This window comes from Saimiri boliviensis, chromosome 18 (assembly GCF_048565385.1).
Source record: "Saimiri boliviensis isolate mSaiBol1 chromosome 18, mSaiBol1.pri, whole genome shotgun sequence".
Lineage (NCBI taxonomy): Eukaryota > Metazoa > Chordata > Mammalia > Primates > Cebidae > Saimiri > Saimiri boliviensis.
Window position 1 is genome coordinate 23,613,739 of NC_133466.1, and position 23,325 is coordinate 23,637,063.

The following is a 23,325-nucleotide window of genomic DNA, read 5'->3' on the forward strand; positions in this document are numbered from 1 at the left end:
TGGAGACTAGCTTGCTCTATCTCTGTGTAGAGAGGATGCTCTGGTACCTTCAAATAAAGGAATTGGTATATTAAAAAGATCAAAAAGAACCCCCCCATATTTTAAAAACTTGAAAATTTGAGATTACGAAATAATTATATCATGCAGATATCTGTTTGTGTTAAAAGGGACTGGAAAAAGTTCAATGTGCATGTTATTATCTCCTAATAGGAATGGAGTCAATGCTAGTCCATGGCTTGACTGTATCTCACCTGATGGAAAAGATAGTAGAGGATATTGATTAGAAGTAGAGCTTGAGGGAGTGACATGTACAGTGTAATGGATTAAGTTTAATGACAAAACTTACTACTAGTCAATAGAAGGTTTAACCTTATAGCCACATCAGTTAGACATTATTGTCCAAAACAATTTAAAGTAGATTAAATGATTTATTGAATAAACATAAATGTCTGGAAGAAGATAAACATTAGCTTCCTTCTGATGCAGAATTATTTTCAGAATCCTGAACACATTTCTGCATTTTTAGCTTTCATACAGCATAAAGTAAAATCAATTAATTAACTCATATGCTAAATTGTACCTAAATTTTAATTTTAGGATAATATATATTGCAAACGACGCATTCATTTGAAAAGTATTATTTTAAAATTTGTCCCACAAGTAGTTTGTGGCATATTTTCTTGAAAAGCCAGACATTTGATTAAAATATTTCAAAAAAGTATTTTGAATATTGAGGCACAAAAAGAAAATGATATCAAGTAAGGTTATTGTTCCTCTATAAACATATTAGGTGCAAATAATTCAAGCGAAGATTTTTTATATTTAGAATGTCTCAAGTTTTTTTTAATTGATAAAGTTTATGCTTTTCTCCAAACACTACCAAAATGTAGATACAAGCAGGAAGATGTGTAGATAAAAGCAGGAAACACAACAAATGCATTTAAATTTTAAATGAATTATTATAGAACTGTCATGAACTTAATCTTATTTGTACTAATATGTTATACCTTTGTAGCAAACAAAATTTACATTAATTCAAAGTTCAGCTTTACATCAGCCTCAAGTTGGGCAAAATCATCTAACAAAAAGCCTATTTATAATGAAATGTTGAATATCTAATTTAACCTTTGAATACTATATTGAAAGAGAAACACAAAATGGTTATATGAGTATTCAAAATGCAGTTCCTACCAAATGAATATTGCTTCAGTACAGTTCAGCTTTCAGAGTTCAGTTTTCAAGATCAACTTCTTATTTCCATTTACTTAAAAATTTTTGACCCTTCCCTAAGCTTTAGACCGAGTAAGAACATTATTAGCATTATTTCTCAATTTTTCAAATTAAGGAATATTGCCAATGAAAAGGAAGCCAATGAAAAATTTTAGAAATACTAAAACATCTTTATAATTCTTTATCACTAGCTTATTCGCCTAACTCTCTTCTTACGAGGGCCTGGAAGCCTCTCCCAGCAGATCCTAAAAACTAAGCTAAAAATTAAAATTTGCTTCACTGCCTTCAATTTCCATTTGCTTTTTCTGTAGAATATATAAATGTATTAATGTGTACTATAGATCAGATATAGTGCTAAGTATCAACTAACTACCCACTATATTAGGTCAGGGTTGGGTAGGAGGAAACATAGAGAGAGATTATTTTAAAAACATTCTTGTACTTAGGACTTCATTAGACATTTTTTAAAAGTCTTCTTTCATCTTAGTCTTCACTTGCAAGTGATTTTACCTGATATAGAATCCTTGAACATTTTCTATTTCTAGTTTAAGAGAAACCTCTAGTTTATTTTAACATCTAACTTATTGACGTATCTGGAGACTAGTGGATATAAATTATTTTATCTCTGCTAAAAAATGAATGATTGAGATGAAATGAGAAATGTGTATTCTGTTTCACCATGGAACTGGTTATGTGCAAGTTATGGCTTTATTTTGTCAAATCTAGCCGGTAGAAGAAATAAAGGGTATTACCTGTAATAAAGTAAACATTCTTCATGAATAACTAAAGATTTCTATCAAAATAGACAAATTTGTAACCATATAACAAAACTTTAATTTTGTAGCTACTGTAATACTTATTTTCAATAGTTAAATTGGTTTTACCATTTTTGTCAGTGCAATAAAAATCAGGAAATGTTCTTATTAAAAGATTATGAATATTTTATGAAACATTTTTATCTAAAATATGTTAAGATGTAGACTATATCTTGATTATGAAAAACTGTAGATCATATAATGATTAAAGCCATAAAACCTTTAACAGTTTCTACAAAGTAAATTATGAAGTAGAAAAAATGCATTCTTAAAAACAGAATGGAAATAGCTGTTTAAAATGTTGTTTACTGATATTCTATTTCTTGAAAAGGTAGATAATTTGGAAGCATAGAAGAGATACCATAGCAGAAGAGTCACTAGTTTATAATTTACCAGAAGATGAGCAGAAACAGAGATGAGCATGGGTTTGGGTTAATCTTTCTCCAGGCAGCAAAGACCTGTTGCAGAACTTTGCTGTTTCTGGGACCTATTCAAGACTAATTGCTCTTTGAGCCACTTGGTACATGGATTAGAATAGCACACCTGCACCAATATTTGCCTCTCAAACTTAAAGAGGCCCTGTAGGCACTGTGCCTCTCTCTTGGTTTGTGAGGCAACTAAATGCAACAACTCACCTTACACCTCAGAAAGAGTATCTTAGCTGAATCCCTTGAAATTTCACTGAAATAGAAGGCCTCCGAATTTTGGTCAGATTTATTTTCCACCCTTGGGATCACATATTTCTTACTGATAAGTCTAGAGAAGTTGTTTCTTGTTCACTAGGTTCAGTCAATCAACATACTGATCATCAACGTAATAGACCAGTGTGACATCTTGTGAAAGGGAAAGACAAGTTCACTGTGGACTAAAATATAGCACAGGGCTGAAGAGTCAATATTCTCCTGAGGTATGAAAATAAAGGTGTATTGTGATTTTTCAAACTGAATGTAAACAGCTTCTAGTAGACTGTACTAACAGGTATAGAGGAAAAACCATGTATTATATCAATAACTGCATACCATATACCAGGGTACATGTTAATTACTCAAGCAATGAAACCATATCTGTTTTAATAGCTGTAATTGGCCTCACCACATGATTAAAGCTTATGATAATTCACTGTCATTCTCGAAGATCTATATGTTTTCTGCACAAGTCAAATAGTCAGTCAAATGCGCACATGGTGGGTATCAGAAACCCTGCATTCTTCAGGTATTTCATGGTGACTATAATCTCTGTACTCCTCCCGTGCACACAATATTGATTTTGGTTTACTATTTCCCTAAGTGTACGCAGTTTTAGTGGTTTCCATTTGGCCTTTCCCAACATAATAATTCTTGCTTTACAGGTCAGAGAACCAATGTAGGAATTATGCTAGTTGCTGAGTGTGTATAATCCAATTATTTATTCCTGAACTGGGAAAATAACCATAGGATGGGTTTAGGATCCACTGGACCAATTATAAAATGTACCTTGGCTATACCTCCATTATTCAACTGATGTATAAGCCCCTATTCTGATGTATCACATAAATATTTCAGGTCTCCTGGAATTAGTTCAGTTCCAATGGTAGGTACTCATTACTTGTTTTTCTCCCAATGCAAAATCACAAGACTATATGTCCCTTTTGGAAAGGATGGGGAAAGATTAAAGATATAAATTTTTGGTAGTATAGTGAAGTCCTTCCACAAGGGGTCCTGGCCTCCCTTTCATTCAAGGAGTTCCGCATCAGTAAATTGATTCCATTCTTGGAATTGATAGAGGTGCACTCTGTTTTTATGATTCAATTTAGACTTCTATTTCTTGACCTAGAACTCTTTCTTTAACTTACACACATCAGGTAAGAATTTAGCATACTGTCTATCTATTCTAGCTATAGGGACACCAAGATCAATTAGTCAGTGCCATCGGCATCTGTGAGTTAGACTGTTTGTAAGTACTGCTTTTACTCAGCTGTTCATTATGGTATCACTTTTCACCTTGACTTTGACCCTTACCTGTCTGGAATACAATTATCCCCATTGCATTTAGGTTTTCCAATTAAGTAACAACAGTCCTCACTCTATTTTCTGACCTACAAAAATGGAGTGACCACAGAGCTCTTCCAGGATAATGGGACTCCCCTAACAAATTTTTTTTTTATACTCATGGAGAAATGTGTGTCTTCTGGAATCTCTGGCATAGGTGAGCAGATTTCGCATGATACATCTACTCTGATATTCCAGACTTCCTAAGCCTTTGGATCCCCTTACAGTACACCAAAGTGGTTTAAATTTTCCATTTCAATTGCAGTGCAGACCACCTTTTGTTTCAATCAATAAACTAAACTGTTAGATCTTTTTCTAATTCCTCATACTGCAATATTAAATGAAGGATCTCTGCTTAGCAGGCCTGTATCAGTAAATTTAGCCAGATCCAACTTTATGTTCCCTTTGCCACTATCCCACACCCTTAATATTGATTTCTCACATATTCCCAGGGCTTCTGTGTATAAATTGAAAAAAATCATGTAGTTCTTTTGAAGTGTAGCATATCTACTTACAGAGTACACTTTAACCGCAGCTTTCTGCTGGAAATTCCAGCTTTCTGCTGGAAACATTAAAGCTTCTTCAGTCAATAGAGGTTCAATCCCAAATGATGGTGAAAGGGACACTTCTAAAATTCAGTAAAATTTAATACTACAATTCTCTTTTCTTCATTATAATATTTTCAGATGACCCATTCAAATTTTGAGGATCCCATTTCTTCCTTAATCTTTTCTCTTAAGATCTTCACCATATTGGGTGAGACTCACCCACCTTAGGGAGGATATACACTTCACTTAAAGTCTACAGATCATCAATGTTAATCTCACCAGAGAGCAACATTCAGACTGGTGTATCTAGACTGGTGTTTAACAGAAGTGGATGCCACAGCCTAGGCAAGTTGACATACTAATATTAACCATCATCACGTATGAAATACTCAGAATGGGTGTCTGTTTTTATTTTTTGTTTTGCTGTATTTTTAATATTTAAGAAAGTTTATAATTTTGCCTAGAAATTGCATGAATGATTTTATGATTGTAAAATATCCTTTTTCTTCTATTCTTATTTAAAACACCATGAATATGAAATTGTGTAGTTTTCCTTTCCCCTTTCCAAGATACTATCATCCATATTTAATAGATATCAATAACTTTCAAGTGTTTTTCATTGTTTCCCTAAATAGACTTGATATTTACTATTTGATTTGTTAGCTTTAAATAATACCCTTTGACATCTAGCAATTACAATGAGGTAATCAGAAAACTAATTTTATTTTTTATCTTCTTATCAAAGCCATCTGTTCCCATTTTGTGTTAGATGAATTATTTCCATATTGTCAGAGCATATACAATTTATAATCTATTCTGTCAACTTTACCCTTTCCTTTATTTATTTGTTAGATAGCAATTACTCCTTTCTACCTGGGGTTCATACTCTTACAATATTATCAAGGAGGCTTCCACAAACAATATTCATGAAGTTTCTTGTATGTTCATAATGTGTTTTGTTTTTAAACTTCAAGAGTACCTCCCTTGTCTGACTCTTTCTTTCCTAAATTATCATAGGAAATGATAATTTTTTTTTCTACACTCTATTTTCTGGGTAGAATTTGGTTGTGGCTGTGACTATTTTACATTATAAAGTGATAACTATGTAAGTTATTATACAAACTAGAAGTGGTTTGGGAGTGAAATGGGTCAATATCATGGTATAAAAATTTACCAGGATTATGGGCATAAAATCTGACTGTCTTGCACCAACTGTGATAAATGGAGTTTTGTCCTGAGACCAGCGTGAAATGCATTATTTTACATTGTCCCTAGAAAAGTTGATAACTACCTGGGGAAATGAGAGAGGACATGAGAGAAGTCCAAAAGTGAATAAAATAATTAAAAAGTTCTGCAGATAATAGCTTTTACTAAATGCTTCAAATATAGTCTATAACAGAAAGTGCAGTCAAAACCTCAGAATTTTCCTGAGTAGAGAAAAGGAGCTTGGAGTATTTAAGCCTCTACATACATCTTTCAATGTTTAAGAGCTGTTAACAGGAGAATAAAAGTTCTAAGACAATTCTCCAATTGTGTAGACAATTCTGATTCTGGCTACTTGTGCATAATATATAGTACATAATGCTAGAGATGCAGGTGCTTACTATGGGGAATAGAATCACATGGGGACTTTATGAAAACAAATGTTTAAGGAATCTGATAGGATAGGAGTGACACACTAACAGCATACTACAATGTAGGGTAGACTTACGAATATGATTTGACCATGTCCCCACCCAAATCTCATCTTGAATTTTAGCTCCCATAATTCTCATGCATTGTCGGAGGGACTCAGTGGTAGATAATTGAATCCTGGGAACAGTTTCCCCTATCTGGTTCTCCTGGTAGTGAATAAGTCTCACGAAATCTGATTTATAAGGGATTTTCCCTTTCGCTTGCCTCTCATTCTCTCTTGTCTGCCACCATGTAAGACATGCCTTTAGCCTTCCCCATGATTATGAGGCCTCCCCAGCCACCTGTAAGTGTGCATCCCTTAAACCTCTTCTTTTTTATATAGTACCCAGTTTTAGCATGAAAACCGACTAATACACTTACTGTCAATCTCTAATATTCAAATTGTGGCTAGTTACAATTTCTAAGGGGAAAAATTATAAGAAAAGTGTTAGTATCAGGAAAAAATACCCCATCACTGGTTAGTCCAAAGGCCTTAGTTGATATTTTTAATATTACACCTCTTTAATCTATTCTTGTATACCTCTTGTATACAAGCACGTGCAGGCATGTTTTAAGTTAAGGGTTCCATTTTGTCTTTAAATATATTTACATTTGCTCCAGGACAAAATTGCTTAAAAGACTATAATTTTTTCTCGTTGAATAGCCATGGAAATACTGGAAAAAATACTTTCACACCAACCTTAATATTTAGATCTCCTTTTATTTTTCTCAGAAAGGTTTTTACGATTTCAGTAAACAAAATGACCTGTTTCTGGATTTTTTATTCTGTTCCATTATCTATGCATCCAGTTGTAAACCTCAGCCATACTGCCTCAATGACTGTGCCTAAAAGGACTATAAAGTGAGTCTTGAAAAAAAAGGTGCTGCTCATCTGATTTTGTTCTTCTTCCTAATAATCATTTTGTATATAATACGTCCTTTGGATTTCTATATAACATTTAGAATTAGCTTAACAATTTCTACAAAGAAATCTGCTATATTGCATTGAATGTATAGGTCAATTTGGAGAGAGTTAATATTATAACAAAATTAAATCTTCCAATCTATAATCACATTATATGTAGCAATATATTAGGTTGGTGCAAAAGTAGTTGCAGTTTTTGCATTACTTTTAATGGGAAAAACTGTAATTACTTTCACACCCACCTTAATATTTAGATCTCCTTTTATTTTTCTCAGAAAAAAATTTTGAAGATTTCAGTAAACAAGTATGGCATACATTATGCTAAGTTTATTCTTGTGTTCATGTTTTTAATATCATTACTAATTGTATGTGTTGTAACATAAATTTTTATCCTTCTCATATTGCATTGGCAAGAATGTTGATGCAATATTGAATTTCAGTGGTTAGACTGGACATCTCTGCTTTGTTCTAGAACTTAAAAGGAAACAACTCTTTTTCTCATCCAGGGACAGCTTCATGCACTGTGTCTTGTACAACCACACAAGATTTCATGCTCATTTCATGCCTTGATTTAATGCTCTCTTTAAAATTTTTTAAATAATTTTACCTCTGTGTTTTATAAGTGCTGTATGATGGGACACTTGAGTACTTGTGTGAACAGAGATGTCTATGATATACATGTTCAGTTTCTTAGTGTTCTATTCACATGCAGCATTTGTGATGCCTCATGAGCACAGAATTCTGGTGGACCCACAATGCATGAGACTTCAGCAAGACTCTTGATTACAAGGAAAGCATTTTACATATATAAATGAGTGAGCAGGGTTGACAACTCCAAGAGGCCAAACTTTCCATTCAAAGCCAAAACTTAATTCAATTGCAAACAAGCTGTGACTTTTCAGTAAACACAACCAAGGAACCCTATTATATAACTTATTTTCTCTGTCACTTTACTGTATTAATAACTACCTATTCTGAAAGTGACACAGAAGGGAAGGAAAAGGAAGAAGGACCAATAGTTCATTTTCCTTTTGGTCTTCTTTATTACTTATTCTATTTTTGTTGTTGTTTTTTACTTTGTCAATCTTTTGATTTATTATTCTTGTGTTTTATTTTATTTATACTGGTAATCAACTGTAACTATTTCTATGGTTGTTTTAGCTTTCATAATATGTATTCTTGTGTTATTAGTTTATTTTAACATAATACTGTAACATATAAATAAACAATATAAGTAGTGTTTTATGTCCTAAAAACTGTTTCAGAAAAGAAAAGATAACTTCTACATTGGTAATCATTATTTGATTGTGTGTATCTAGTTTCCATCTGATATCAGCTTCCTTGCTTAAAAACTGTAATATTTCATCAAGTTAACTTTAGTTAGTGATAAATTCCTCTAACTTTTCTTGTTTGGAAAAGTGTCAGTTTTACTATGATTTGTTGTAGATATTTTACTTTATATAAAATTCTAGATTGACAGTTATTTTTCCTTCCTGCTTTAAAGATACTCTGTTGTCTACTGCCTAGCATAGTTTCCTTCTTATATTCTTTGTCTTTTCTTTTTTGTCTTTCGTTTGTTTGTTACTTTGTTTTAGAGAAAGGGTCTCAATCAGGCTGAAGCACAGTGTCATGAACACAGCTCACTTCTTGAGCTGTCAGACACAAACCACCCTCCCACCTCAGCCTCAACTTCCTGAGCAACCAGGACTACAAGCACACACCATGATGCCTGGCTAACATTTTTTTTTTTTTTTGTAAGGACGGGGAATCACTATATTCCCCAGAATGGTCTCAAACACCTGGGGTCAAGCGATTCTCCTGTCTGGGCCTCCCAAAGTGGTACAATTACAGGCATGAGCCACCACACCCAGTCCTTGCATACTTTCTAATGAGAAATCTGTAAACATAGTGATATTTGATTTTCTGTACATCATTACTATATGTTCATCCATGGCATGTGTGGTTTACATTGTGCAACAGATTGAAGCAGATAAAAGCCATTGTCTGTGCATTATACTTCTTTCTGATACAGGCTCTGCAATTTTCCAGCCAAACTCACCTTTCTGAACTTCTGTCTCTATCTCCTCATATCAAGGAGATTGTCATGCTGTGCTTTGGATACCTCTCTCTGCATCAAGTTCAAGAAAATCCCTTCAGACAGAAAGTCAGAGAACTCACAACAATTCTCTCTCTTCTCTTAGAGATCATAGTTCTGTGCTGCTTATAGTAAAATATTGGACAATGTATTAAATCTACATTTTATCATGTTTCCTAGTATTTTAAGGCAGGCAGACAAGTTCACATCTAGTTATTTTACCATAGTTAGAGACTAGATTTTTACTTTAATACACTTACTATTGTGGCATTTTAGAGTTCTAGGTTTATTTATTTATTTTAATTTTTAGCTTCTCCTCCTTCCTCTTCTGCACCCTGAACTGCTGTTTGTCTACTCTTCCACCAATGCATTGTTCCAGCTCAGCTTTGAACATGTCTGTTCCTACTCTGTATGATGCCATCTTTCTCGGGGAGCACATTTTATTAGGTGATTTCTAAGTTCCCTTCCCTCCTTGTCTCTTTGTATCATAACAATGCAACACTTTGCCTGTTATGGATTCAATTGTGTGCCATCAGCAAAATTCATATGTTGGGAGTCATAATCACCAGTACCTCAGAATGTAACCTTATTTGGATATAGGGTCTTACAGAGCTAATCAAGTTAAAATGAGATCATAAGGTGTGTCCTGATTTAATCTGACTGGTGTCTTTATAAAAATGGGAAACTTGGAGAAACACACACACAGACACATACACCAACACACACATATCTCCATGTGAAGAAGTACAGGGTGAAGATGGCCATCAAAAAGCCAAGAAATCAGCCTGAAACAGGTGCTCCCTCAGAGCCCTCAGAAGAAATCAACACTGCTGAGACCTGATCTTAGACATCTAGCATCCAGAACAGTGAGGCAATGAATTTCCATTGCTTAAACTATTCAGGTTGTGATACTGTGTTATGACAGTCTTAGCACACTAATACATCCCCCTATATATTTTAGAAGAGAAGCTGGAAAATTCAAAACTTAACTACCATCATTTTTTTTCCTAAACATATTACTGCAAAATATATGAAAATTTTCACAACATAAAGCTTTACAGTGGATGTAGGTCAACCCACACACATTCATGAATGTGTACATGTGCACACACAATGAAAACTTTGGGCATTACCTTATAAATTTCAGAAGTTTCCCACTTTAATATTCAACTCTTTGACTAGTTTTCTCATGTGAATATGCAACTAAATGTTATTGTATAAAAACACCCCACGCTGATTGCTCTCAATTTAAATGTGTGATTGCTAATCTCAGAGCAGTTGATCTTTATCATTACTTAGAAGTTAAACTACATGTTTCAATAAATTTTTCATTCCATTCGCCTACAAAGCTATTTTAAACTTCCTTCTTTGTCCACAAATATTCAGAAATACCACAGTTATCTTTACATGTAATGATATCAATTCCTATGTTGCTGAGAAAATTGGTTCATTCAAAAAAGAACTTCAGGATCCACTACCACATCTACCCAGCTGCCTGAAACCATGCCCAGCTCCTTGCTTGCTTGTTCATACAAGCTAACAATTCATTTCCATTTAATGTGCACTACATCCCTTCGCTTTACCTCTGCAAAATTTGGCTTTGATATTTTGATCCTCTAACACATATTCAAATTTTTCCTCTCTCCTGGATCTCACCATCAGTACATAAATATGTCATTAGATCTGCATCCTATGAGAAAAGCTCTCTTAATTCCAATTCTGCTTTCATCTACTGCCTCATTTTTTTTTCACTTGTTTGATTGATTGGTTTTTGTTAACTTCTCTCTACAAGAGCATGCCTTAGAATACTAAAAGTAGTTTATACTAATTTTTTTACTTTTTTTTTTTTGCATCTTCAGCCCACCTCATCAATCTTTCATTAGAATACTAAAAGTAGTTTATACTAATTTTTTTACTTTTTTTTTTTTTTTTTTTTTTTTTTTTTTTTGCATCTTCAGCCCACCTCATCAATCTTTCATTGTAACACTTTGGTATTCCTTTTTTCAATTTACCAATTAGTTTCCCATTGCTAAATCTAACAATTAATACCTAAACTTTAAGCTGATCAACCAATAGCATATAACATATTTAAATATCCCCTTGCTTTTTGGAAGAATGGCTTTGTTTGGATTCCAGTCATCTATTTTTGCCTAGTTTTTCCCTACCCCTCTGACATCTTTCCAGTCTTATATACTTGTTTATCCTAATTACCTGACTTTTTGGTGTAGGATACTACAGAATTCCTTCTTTGATATTCTTCTTTCCTTTATCTATCTTTTTGATCTCACATCACTACATGGCTTTAATTACTATCTATATGCCAATCCTTGGCAGACTGATGCACAGAGTGTGTAGTACAGATCTCCCTGCTGAGCTTCTAGCATGTGTATCCAAATTGTATTAATATATAATGTCATAAGATGAAGGAATATAAATAGCAGCTTTTTCTAAATATCATACTGTACTAGTTTATAATATTATTTGTATATAGATTTACACAAATTTATAACTCATTTATCCATGTTTTATATGCAACCCAGCATGAATTTTATAGATGTCACTGAGTTTGTGAGTTGGGGTTGTGCTATCAAAATTTTAGGACTCCTATTTTTATTTCTAATTTATCTTTTTTATTATCTACTAGATTTCATAAGAATAAGAAGATTTAAATTTTCTAGTTTATAATATTATTTGTATATGCATTTAAATAAACTTATAACTCATTTAACTATATTTTATATGTAACCCAGCATGAATTTTTTAGATGTCATTGAATTTGTGAATAGGGGTTGGGCTATCCAAATTTTAGGACTCCTATTTTTATTTTGTGTTTCTCCTTCTTTGCTACCTAGTAGACTTCATAAGAATAAGAAGATATACATGTTCTTAACATAGAGATACACTTTTTCCATCTTCTCTAAGACTGAATTATTGTTCAAGACTAACTAGAAGAAATCATGAATAAGCACCCTCCTTAAATATGGCTATATCTAGAATGGATCTTAGAGAGAAACAGACTTATCTTTCTTGAAGTCATTCTGACTGAGTAGAAAACTGAGCTTGGCCATAATTGTGCATTAACATGGAAAAAATACCAAGTCAAGTCTCAAGAAAATAGGTTCCCTGTTCTATTACTAATAGTGTTAGTAAATCAAACACATATTTATGTAATGGGAATTCTGTCTAAATTATTTTGTTTATATGTAGTAGACTCACACACGTATTTTTTTATGGATGCTACATATACACATGTGTTAAATAAGTAAATCCTGTAGAGAGAGAGAATGACTGCATGATTTTTCTTGCCAAAATAGGAAAGATGGATTAGGATATGAAAAGTCAAAAATGACCACGATGTTGAGACAAAATATATATGAAAAAAATTATGAAATTAACTCTCGTAACACTATCATGATAATTTAAAAATAATGCATATTAATACATGTTGATATGAAAACTGTCTCATCGTCAAACAATTGTCTAATTTGTGTAATTATATCAACCAGAGTTGAAAATTCTGACTGTTAAAATGCCTATATCACATAGAAACAATAAAGCAATTTTAATTTTATAAATTAAACTGAATCACCCATGAAATAGGCTGTAAAATTCTCCTATAATGCTCAAAAGTGCTGTGTGGGCCAAAAATAATAATTTCTGTTTCATGAGAAAAGCTTAGTGACTGTACTGTAACACAAAGCTGTTTCTGTCATGTTAAAGAATTGTAAGCATTTTAGGACTGAAAAGATGTTGCCAGCCTATACCTGTTTTATAAATAGTGAGAAATAGTGGTCTTTTGATAATATTTACAGCATTATACTGAGAGATTGAAAACAGGTTCATTACCTACAACTTGCATTAAGAAAGAACCTGTCTACATTTGATTTTATTCAAGTTCCTAGCAACATACCCAAAATATAACAGTAAATTAATGCATAAAATACATTTATACTCTGCCTAAAACAAAATTAATTTTCCAGAGCATTCATGGCATTCTGAAAAGATTTGACTTACCAGTGTTACATTTTCGGAAGATGACAGGTTATGTCACAGAAAAAAGGACAAAATTAGAAAAAAAATCACTTCTATTTTAAGAGATAAAATTACAATAAAATTGCGATTTTCTTTTTGTTGTAAATCCACTGGGTGTTGCATAAATAGCTCACTAATTAGTTTTAAACTGTGTATTCAAATGAATAGCTGTTACTCCTATATGTTAACAGTTGTCTCTTGAAATAATTACTATTTAGATTTGTAAAGTATTCATTAAATGTCTGCCAAATTACTTAAAAATCATAATAGACATTTAATGGGTACTTTAAAACCAAAATAGAAATTACATTTGATTATAAGTAACTGTAGGTTTATAAAGCTATCATTATATGTCTATTAAGACCATTTAACTTAAGTGTTACATAATTAGAAAAGAGTCAGGATTTTAATTGCACATTTGCAAACTGCTAACTTCCTTTGCTAAATATTCATTTAATCCACTGCAGAAAAGTCTGAGTGAGGTATAAATATTTCATCTTTTTTTCTTAATCAATTGTCACACTATATTCTGTGGGACTAAATGATCTAACAAATGTACATCACGTTGATAATGATGCCATATGTAAAAAAATAAGAGATTTGTTTTTGATTATGTATTTTCAAACATAGGAGACATTTAACTTCTTCTTCTCTCCCCTCAAATAAGTCCTCTTGGTGGGCTAAGAGATATTCTCTTCCCCGTCTTTCAGATTACTGACTCATATTGTTGCTATGACCAAATAGCTGAGATAGAAAATAATTAGTGCCACATTATGATTCAGTGCTTCCTGTCTTGCTTTTTGAAAGTACATCCCAAGTTGCCAATAAAAAAGCATAATTTCCCATTAATTACCTTGCTAAGCAGTTGCTTGTTATCACAGAAGTTAAGTGGGGATTAAAAGGAAGGCTAAATTGCACTTTTATTTCTTGAAGTGTCAACTAGTCTTGAAGTCAAGATCAGTGTACAAAATTTAAACAGAAGAAAGATTGCAATTTGGTTGCACGTTTAGTTCCATAGCTAAATAAAGTATCTCAGACAGCAGGCTCTTAGAGGTACTAAAGCTCCTTTCACAAAGGTATCCACTTTGAGTTCTTCGGTATATCTCCATTAGACACCTGAGGTTGCCTCTTGTAAACCTGAGCAAGAAAACATTCTGCTGAGAGGAACTTTATTTATACATCATTTCTTCTCTAAATGTTTCTTCTTCCTGGAAACATTTGCATTTAAACAAGCTTTTGATTTCTTTGGAATCCATCTGCCTACACTTACCCTATTTTTTACCCCAGAATAAACATCACCTGTGAAATATGTTGTAAACACTGCTGCTGCTTTTTCTTTCTTAATTATATATATATATATATATCTCCATTTAAAATGATGGTACAGATACAGCTTGGCCCATTTAATGTGAGGCATGGCACTAGGATCTTTGGATGGTCTCTCCATGGATTCCTAGTCATTGAAGAAACGACTAAGACAGTGGCATTTATAACCCACTTAGTATCTTTGAATCCATTTCTGGGAGAACTAACAAAGATGACGTGAGCTTAGGCCAAACATACTACAGACATAAATTATTTTTAATCCACTGAATTTTTTCCATCCCCTCAGAATTTTCTAAATCTAAGATATACCAAGTCTCAACAAGTCCCCAGTTTTGGTGGGGAGGGGAATATCTTCTAATTTAAATCATGACAAACAAGGTAAAACTTTCAGGACCAGCTCACTACTTACCTTTAGCCTCAACCTATGGCTGGGGTTAGTTTTAGGGCCATGTTTCACTAGTTCTATTTACCTTTGTGTGTATAAGACTTGGTGAAAAATACCATGTTTTGTGTTCAAAGGGAGATACTTTCCACAGGGCAACGAATTCATTGTAAATTTTTTTTAACTGGGAAATTTTATAATAAAAATACAGATTTCTTTTGATTTGTTCAATAAAGGAAGATTAAGCAACCGTCAACTGTGGGAAAGAAGTTGAGTGGATTTGAAATTTGTCTGTTTTCCATCACGCAAGGCGGAGTAGCATAGTTGCATCATCCCCTATTATTTCTTCTGTGAGAATGAGGCTCCAAGTTGCCATTTGTAATAACCCTTGCACTATAATTTTCTTAAACACAGCCCATTTCACTTATTTATATTGCTTGTTCCTCCTCTAGAGGTTTCTCTTATTTTTGACAAATGCTTTAGGTGATTATCTCCTGGTTCTATGTACAGAAGCAAAGATACCCTTATGGACTGGACTTACCATGAAGAAAAAGAAACATAATTTTCCTTTCACTTTCCAAAGAAGGGGCCCTAACAATCATCCTCAGTTTCAGTAAAATTTTCAACCATAAGATGTTTTTGCATTCTCCCTTTTTTCTTGAAGACATCCTGGAAATTATGTAAGCTTCAGTCTTCACAGAATCTGGACCCACCACTGGCTGTGTGATAATTACATTCCAAAAACAGTCATTGGCAGAATGGAGTCAAATTTCTCAGACAGCTTGTTTTTTGCTTGCTTTTTAATTCCCAAGGAGGCAGTCTTTGCTAAGTCTTATATATAAAAGACAAGATGTTTCCATGGAAAAAAAATTGAAGAAAAGCAAAATAGAGGTATCGTTTGCCTACAGGACAAATTGCTTTTTGCTGCAGGCAAAAAAAAAGGTTAGTGCTAAAATCTTTGTCAATAGCAAGTCACAAATACGGTCTTATGGAAATCAAGCATTAGATGTGTAAATAAATGTGTAATTCTGATGAATCCTAAACGGATACCCTCTGCTTCCACTTTTACTTAACTCATTAAGATTAATTTTTGTGGATATGGTTTGATGGGCAAGGGTATTTAAAGTATAGGTTAGCATTTTTTTAAGGTACAGGAGGGAATGAGCAAGTTAAGATATCTATATGAAACCAGATAGCATTTTTCTGACCAATAAGTTTTAGAAATGATTTCTTAACAGTTACTAATATTCCCTCTTACAATAAGTCAAATATATTTATTCCTTTTCAGTAGTACATTGATGTTCTTGGGAAAAAAAAAACAAGAAAGGAGGAACTGAAGATGAGATTTGTTTTTTATTAAGTACTTTTTAACTTTTAAAATTATAGTCTACAGAGAGAAGTACTGAAAAGTATATAGCCTGTTAACTTATCATGAGGGTAACACATCCATGTAACTACTATGCTGTCTGCAAATGAAACATTACCATCTGCTAGATGCCCCCTTCCTTCTCCATTTGATTTACCCCTACGGTTGCCCACAGCAGCCACTATCCTGACTTGTGTTGATTTGTCAACTCTATCCTACTATGGTTGATTTGCCTGTTTATCAAAATTCAATATAAAATTATGTATTTGTTTGGGTATGAGTGCAACATGTGTGTACTTTCTTGTAATTTTGGTACACATATGAACATTATTGTAAACAATATGTATGCTATATATTAAGTTGTATGCACACCAAGAACTTTATTTAACAATTTATAGTGTGCAAATTTGTTCAAATTTGGTGGATAATTTGGATAATTACAGGCAAGCTTTCCAAAAACATGTGCCAGTTTATACTCCAAATAATAGTGTTACAAGAATTCTAGCTGTTCTACATTCTAGCCTCCACCTGGTATTGTCGATTTCCTTTGTTTGTATTTCCATTACTATTATTTATTTTTATTTTAGCTATTCCACTGAAGATATAGCAGTACTATATTGCATTTCCATAATTACTAATAAAACTAAGTACATGAGCATGTTTATTGGCCATTTGAATATTGTATATAGTAATATGACTATTAAGCTTTTTCAAGTTATTTTGAAATAATTTTAATTTTAACAAAATTCAAAGACTGTACAGAACAGAGACTCTCCAAGTACCTTTCCCTCAACTTTCACTAATACTAACATCTTATATAATCATGATATATTTATTAACATTTTTTAAATTACCATTGATACAATGATGTTAACAAAACCAGACTTTACTCAAATGTCACCAGCTTTTCCACTAATGAATACTGAATGGTCTATTCAATGAACCATTAATTATACATTCTGTGTGGTTGATGGAAACATACTATTCCTTGTTGTGCATGAGTTCTGAATACTATTCCCTGCAACCTGTCAGGTATTTTCCTTTCCTCCTTGATCCCAGCCTTGAGTTGAGTAGTTTTCTCGTGATCGGTACTTTCCTGAGTAATACAGGGTGACTCTGCAGATCTCCAGTATTCATTCTCCATCTCCCTTTCTCTCTCTTCTCTACTGTACTCAGCACTATGAACTATAGGGGTTATAGTCTCTCTGGTATCTTAGCTCTGAGACCCAAACTCAAGACATCCTCTAAGTTTTATCTTAGATTTTTACTCTTTGCAATGGTCTGGAAACTCTATCAAGGCAGGAATGTAGAATAATCATAAGCTTCCATTCATTTGTTTCCCATCTCTCAAGATCACGGTGCTAAGTTTGCTACTGCCCAGTCTCTTGAAAACTCTTTTATGATATATTTTGTATATTGATTTAGGGCTGGAGAATAAATCCATTTCCTGTTACTCTATCTTGGATAGAAGCAGAATGCCATTATCTCTTTACAGAGATTAGCTTTATTACTGTAATATTTAATTTTGTGACTATTTTCAAATATCACAATTCACTTTTCCCTGAAAAATGACAATTTAAATATCATAGTTTTTTCTGAATAAATTAAAGATTAGTGAAGAAAAATCACAAGTAGACTACTGATTATCACTAGTTAGCTGTGTTATATGTTAAGAATAGGTTACCATCAGAATATGGAGGAGCGTGTTTTTGGTCATGCTAATCTTCTGGAAAGGCTTTAGTAAGATTTTGAAGACTATTTAGAAAGAAATCAGACAAAGAAAAGAGAGCAATAAATTAAGTTGCAAAAATAGCCTGTAGGATTCATACCCACTTTCAATCAGAGGCCATTGCGAGTGATTTAATAGACCTGCAATGATAAATATCCAAAAAGTACTAATAGAAAAGCAACAGATATGTAAATCAGCTTATTAAGATAGTCACTAGAGGAGATAAATTTAATGTTGGCAAGAGGGGATATGTACATTAAAATTCCCATTCAATTCCCTACCTCTCCATGTAGAATTTATCTGATTAATCGACTATGTCTGACAAGTACCTTTGAACTATTGTCACTGAAATAACTTTCTATACAACTTATATATATATATATATATATATATATATATATATATATATATATATATATATAACATTTCCCAGAAAAGTGTCATTTAGATGTAGAAAAAGTCTCTTTAGACATCCTTAATAATATACAACAGTCTGCATTTTTGGTGCATATTGGAGGAAAAGATTGGCATAAATAGACACTTTTTCCATTTTAATGCCTCTGGGTTTGCACCTCATTGAATCTCTGTGAATTAACCGCTTTGAGTCTTTAAAAACAAAATGAGCAGGAGATTGTGATGTATTAGTGGTTTTACTAAAAACTAAAATTTAAATAGACAAACAAAATCTTAGAATTTCCCCTAAAAATCTTTCTGCTGTCTTCCAGTAATGAAATTACTGTATTTTAAATTGCTTACAGTACATTTTGAACCCTATGGGCTACAATTTTGTAGTCTATAAGTGGACATTGATTGCACTACTTAGAAATCATTTTTCAGTAGAGTGGTCTAGTGTTATTCATCATAATCTCAGATTTTATAGCTTCCTAAGAGATAGTCCCGGGTTAAGAACATGACTTCTGATAGTTATATCTGAATTGACACAGAAAGACTAGAAATTTACTACTCCTATGAATTGTGCAATACATTTTTTTTCACATATCAACCCCATTCTTTAATACTACAACTTATCCATCAAAACCAGTTCATCAGAAGAAAAATAAATTTTGCAAAAAATAAAGTAGATTTATTATTCATTTGCTGAATGTATTTATATTTCTTTAAAGGAAAGCAACAGAATGTTTATTTTGAAAATAAGCCTAAATCCCACTCCTTAATAGTGATAATTGATGTTAAAGCTGTACTGTGTGTGTTTTGGGAGTACTGATGTTTTCCTATTCTTTACACCTTTGTAACATTTAAAAATCTATATTATAGCCATGGGAAATATTATGACTAACTGAAACATAATGGTGAAAGAAAGAACAATAAACTATGTAGAAAAGATTAGATAGTTTTCTGAACCACAGAATTAATAGTTATCAAGAAGTTATTAAATTGTCACATTGCATGACAATCTCAAAACATCTCATATACCCCATGAATATATGGAAGTACTGTGTACCCACAAACATTTAAAAAATTTAAATGTAAATTTAAAAACTATTAAATAATTCAGGAAAAATTTTATGAAAGGAATGACAACCATGCCAGCCCTTAAAATAAATTTTTGTTACATACTCTTTGTGATTTTCTATATTCTGTCATTATGGTTCTCAGGGTCTACTTTTTCAGACAAAATTATGGTTTTGAGCTTTTAAACTACAAATACAAACCTCCATATAAATTGCTTAAAAAGAGACCCCTAGTCAAACATATCCTACTGTGCTAGTCACCTTCATTGGCACAAAATCCTAAATCTCAGTCTCTGGTGATAAATATTTATTTATTATGTTACCTAAGAAATTCTGTCTTGTTTTTCTCTATCCTTCAGGCTGTCAACTGTGGGTCTCTTTCATTTAACTTCTTATTCTGGGACAAAAGCTATAGAAGCAACTCCTAGGAACTAGAACAAAAGGAGTCATTGTCAAATCAGACTCATAAAAAATGGAGTGATCTTTGTAAGCACCAAGTTTTCCCAACAGTCTTAAGGTTTATAGACAATCATCTTACTCAAATGAACAAGAGAGAGTCATGAACTAGAACAGGACTTGGACAGTGGCTTTAATACTAGGGTTTTAAAAAAGAGAGAGTGAAAAAAAAAACTAGGGATTTTTAAAAAGACAATCATGGGTACATCGTAGGTATATATATTTATGGGGTACATGAGATATTCTGATACATGCAAGAAATGTGTAATAATCATATTAGGATGAATGGGGCATCCATCACCACAAGCATGTATCATTTTGTTACAAACATTCTAATTACATTATTTTAATTATTCAAAAAATGTACAATAAATTGTTGTTGACTGTAGTCATCCTGTTCTGCTATGAAATACGAGATCTTACTCATTTCATCTAACTGTATTTTTGTATGTAACCATTCCCACTGTCCTCTCTCCAACAATGATTCCCAGCCTTTGATAACCATAATTTTACTCTCTATCTCTATGGATCCAAAAGCTTTAATTTTTAGCTCTAACAAGTGAATGTGAATATGTGAAGTTTGTCTTTCTGTGCCTAGCTTATTTCACTTAACATAATGACCTCCAGTTCTATCCATGTTGTTGCAAATGACAGGATCTCATTCATTTTCATGGCTAAATGATATACCATTCTGTACACATACCACATTTTCTTTGCCATTCGTCTGCATATGGGCACTTAGGCTGCTTTTAATTCTTGCCTGTTGTGAAAAGTCTTGCAACAAACATGGGAGTTCAGGTTTGCAGGGAGTGCTTGGCACCTTGTCGAGATATATTTTCTTTATTTGTGGTGTTTACCTAGCAGTGGGATTGCTGGATCACATGATAGTTCTATTTTTAGTTTTTTAAAGAACCTCCATACTGTTCTTCATGGTCACTGTACTGATTTACTTCCCACCAGCTGTGTAAGAGTTTCCTTTTCTCCACATCCTCGCCAGTATTTGTTATTGTCTGTCTTCTGGATAAAGACCATTTTAGCTTGGTGAGATGGTATCTCATTGTAGTTTTGATTAGCATTTTCTCTCATGATCAATTATGTCGAGCACCTTTTCATATGCCTGTTTGCCATTTGCATATTTTCTTTTCAGAAATGTCTATTCAGATCTTTTGCTCATTTGAAAATCAGATTATTAGCTTTTTCCTATTGAGTTGTTTGAGCTTCTTATAGATTCTGGTTATTAATACCTTGTCAGATTGGTAGTATACAAATGTTTTCTCCCATTCTGTTGTTGCCTCTTCACTTTGTTGATTGTTTCTTTTCACTGTGCTGAAGGTTTTTCACTTGGTGTGACCTCATTTGTTGAAGTTTACTTTGGTTGCCTATACTTGAGGGGTATTACTCAACAAATCTTTGCCCAGAACAACACTCTGGAGAGTTTATCCAATATTTCCTTTCAGCTGTTTATAGTTTGAAGTCTTACATTTAAGACTTTAATGCATTTAGATTTGATTTTTGGTGTATGCTGAGAGATAGGTAACTAGTTTTATTCTTTTTAATATGGGTGCATGGTTTTCCCAGCACTATTTTTTGAAGAGACTGTCCTTTCTCCAGTGCATGTTCTTGGCACCTTTGTTAAAAAGGAGTCCACTGTAGATGCATAAATTTATTTCTGGGTTCTCTGTTCTGTTCCACTGGTCTCTCTGTCTGTTTCTTGTTGGTATCACGCTGTTTTCATTACGATAGCCCTGTAGTAGAATTCGAAGTCAGGTATGTGATTCTCCCAGTTTTTTTTTTCTTTTTGCTTGGGATGGCTTTGGTTATTCAGGGTCTTTTGTGGTTCCATACTACTTTTGGAATTTTTAAAATTTCTGTGAAGAATGCCATGCACATTTTGATAGGGATTGTATTGAATCTGCAGATTGCTTTGAATAGTGTGGACATTTTAACAATATTGATTCTTCCAATTCGTAACATGGAATATATTTTTGTTTTTGGTGTCCTCTTCAATCTCTGGAATTAATGTTATATAGTTTTTATTGTTGAGCTCTTTCACTTCTTTAGTTAAGTTCTAGGCATTTAATTTTATTTGTAGCTATTGTAAGTGGGATTACTTTCTTGATTTGTTGTTCAGATTGTTCAGTTTATAAAGAAATGCTACAATTTCTATATGTTAACTATGTATCCTTCAAATTTAGCTAATGTGTTTGTCAGTTCTAATAGTGTTTTGGTGGAATGCTCAGGTTTTTCTAAATGTAAGATTATATCATCTGCAAATGAGGATAATTTGACTTCTTCCTTTCCATTTGGATGCTGCTTATTTCTTACCTTTGTGTGATTGTTCTAGCTAGGACTTTCAATGCTATATTTGATAGTAGTGGTGAATGTGGGCGTTCTTGTCATGTTTTAGAACTTAGAGAAAGGGCTTTCAGTTGTTTCCTGTTCAGTCTGATACTAACTGTGGCTCTGCCATATATGGCTTTTATTATTTTGAAGTATTCTTTTTCTATACCTATATTTTGAGGGGTTTTATCATGAAGAATGTTGAATTTTATGAAATGCCTTTTCAGCATCAATTGAAATAATCACGTGGTTTTTGTTTTCCATTCTGTTAAATTATGTATTATACTGATTGATTTGCATATGATGAACCATAATTGCATCCCTGGGATAAATCTCACTTGGTCATAATAAATGATTTATAACTTCTTTTGAATTCAGTTTAGTAGTATTTTCTTGAGAATTTTTGCATCAATGTTCTTTTTTTTTTTTTAATGTGTCTTTGTCTGGTTTGAATATTGGGGTAATATTGGCCCTTGTGGAATTTGTTTGGAAGTGTTCCCTCCTCCTTCATTTTTTGGAGCAGTTTGAGTAGAATTGATATTAGCTCTTTAAATGTTTGATAAAACTCACCAGTGATGAAATCAAGTCTTGAACTTCTCTTTGCTGAAAAACTTTTTCTGATAGCTTTGATATTGTTAATGTTGATTTTTTTTTCTTTTACTTCTTCATGGTTCAATCATGGTAGGCTTTATGCATTTAGAAATTTATCCATTTCTTCTACATTTTCTTATTTTTTTGACATATAGTTGCTTACAGTATTCTCTATGATCATTTAAATTTCTGCAAGAAACTGATCAGGTTTGTTTTTCATGTACACACTAAACCAGTCATTATGATGACAGGTTTTGCAAAAGAGAAAAAGGTTTATTCACACTGCATCTCAATGAGCAGATGGAGAACAGCTTTCA